The sequence below is a fragment of the Cebus imitator genome, unplaced genomic scaffold (genome assembly GCF_001604975.1).
Source record: "Cebus imitator isolate Cc_AM_T3 unplaced genomic scaffold, Cebus_imitator-1.0 Scaffold25, whole genome shotgun sequence".
Classification (NCBI taxonomy): Eukaryota; Metazoa; Chordata; class Mammalia; order Primates; family Cebidae; genus Cebus; species Cebus imitator.
The window spans coordinates 6,708,158-6,710,083 of NW_016107340.1; the positions used below are offsets into that span (position 1 = coordinate 6,708,158).

Below are 1,926 nucleotides of genomic sequence, written 5' to 3' on the forward strand. Positions count from 1 at the left end.
TTTTGTATTTTTAGTAGAGACGGGGTTTCACCATGTTGACCAGGATGGTCTCGATCTCTTGACCTCGTGATCCACCCGCCTCGGCCTCCCAAAGTGCTAGGATTACAGGCTTGAGCCACCGCGCCCGGCTAAAGCCTCTTTTAGAGAAAATCACTCAGTGGATTAAAACTGCCTTGTTAGTGCATATCAAAGTGTGTGTGTGTGTGTGTGTGTGTGTGTGTGTGTGTGTATGTGTGTGTGTGTGTGATCTTATTTATCCCTCTTTGCCTTAGGTCTGGAGAACTGGAAGCTATCAAAGCCATTCTGACATCTTATTGGAATCTATCATTTGAGGGAGGAATAGTAGCCATACGCTCAGTGAAAAGGAGTTTGTGAATAATTCCCCTGAAAATTTTCTCTCTCAATTTGAGCAGTCATAGATGCATTGCTTCTTTTTGAAGCTCTATCTTATTCTGAGTTATAAACAAAGAACAGCGAACTGCGGAACTGAACAGTCCACTCTGTGACAAGTTCCTCTGTATAGGTTGTGTGACTTTTCTAACTTCCATGATGGTCCAAAAAGATGTTACAAGGGTATAATGCCCTATTGTAAGATCTATACAGACAGGCAAGAAGGATGTAATTCCCTCTCTAGGAACAAACATCAATTACCCACAGGGGTGAGGGAACCCAGCTGTCAGCTTTGGTAAGAAAAGGCAATCTTCTCTCAAACAAGGACAATAAGACCACCTCCCACGTCACATTCTCCAGGTGTTTGTGTTGATCCTGCTCTTTAATCTTAACACTGTGGAATCTTCACAGCTTTGCTTCTTCACAGCCTGCTCTCACCGACTCCACCCATCCCAATCCACAGGCACTGGGTGAAGGATGGAACTTAGCTTAATAGGACCCTATCAGTGAGATCAGGCTTGCTCCTTCATGGTAGGCAACCCCTTTTTGGACCATCATAGAAGTTAGAAAAGTCACACAATGACCAACTTAAACAGAGGAACTTGTCACAGAGTCGACTGTTCAGTTCCGCAGTTCATTGTTCTTTGTTTATAACTGCAAACCACATTGCTTTCTAAGAGACTAAACCCAAGAGACCACACCCCAGGGTGTGGCTACCTGAATCTCAGCCCTAATAACAGACTGCAGCTTCTGCTCATGAAGGAGCCCTGCTTTGAACTTCTGGGAATTATAAGGTATGGACACATTCCTTTTCTCTCTCGACAATAAAGTAGGTAGTATATCTGCTTGATCAATAGTCTACCTCTGACTTTGGAGTACTTACTAGAGCATAAGCTCCACGAGGGTGGGATCTTGTCTGTTTCTGTTTACCTTTTTATCCCCAGTACTGGCACAATGCCTGGTTCTTAGTATGTGTTCAATAATTATCTGTTGAATAAATGATTAAATGAGTGATTTAACTGGACATGTGGAAACAGGCATATCAGCTGGGTGCCATGGCTCACACCTGTAATCCCAGCACATTGGGAGGCTAAAATGGGAAGGTCACTTGAGCCCAAAAGTTCAAGACCAGCCTGGGCAACATGGCAAAACCCTGTCTCTACAAAAAATACAAAAATTAACCGGGTACGGTGGTGTGCACCTGTGGTCCCAGCTACTCAGGGGGCTGAGGTGGGAGGATCGCCTGAGCCTAGGGAATTCAAGGATGCAGCAAGCCATGATTGTGCCACTGATCTCCAGCCTGGGTGAGGAGTGAGACCTCATCTAAAAAAAAAAAAAGAAAGAAAATAAAAGAGGTATATCAGTATAGTGAAAAATGTAATCATCCGTTTGGTCTTTTATTCACTATACCACGGATATTTATTGAACACTGATTATGTCAGGCACTCTTTCTCTTTCTTTATTTTTGTTTGTTTGTTTGTTTTTGGAGACAGAGTCTTGCTCTGTCACCCAGTCTGGAGGGCAGTGGCGTGATCT

At 43.7% G+C, this 1,926-nt stretch overlaps 1 protein-coding gene across 4 annotated transcripts in view; it reads left to right on the plus strand.

The window, feature by feature from the left end:
• The first annotated feature begins 158 nt into the window (after window positions 1-158).
• MDM2 (MDM2 proto-oncogene) overlaps window positions 159-1,926 on the plus strand; it is a 53,138-nt gene continuing 51,370 nt past the window's right edge. The window contains exon 1 of one of the 4 annotated variants that reach the window (XM_037736478.1): window positions 159-1,184. The gene's annotated coding sequence lies outside the window, so the exon portion shown is untranslated. The remainder of the gene's footprint in view (window positions 1,185-1,926) is intronic. The other 3 variants (XM_017522938.2, XM_037736477.1, XM_017522933.2) reach the window with 3 other exon arrangements.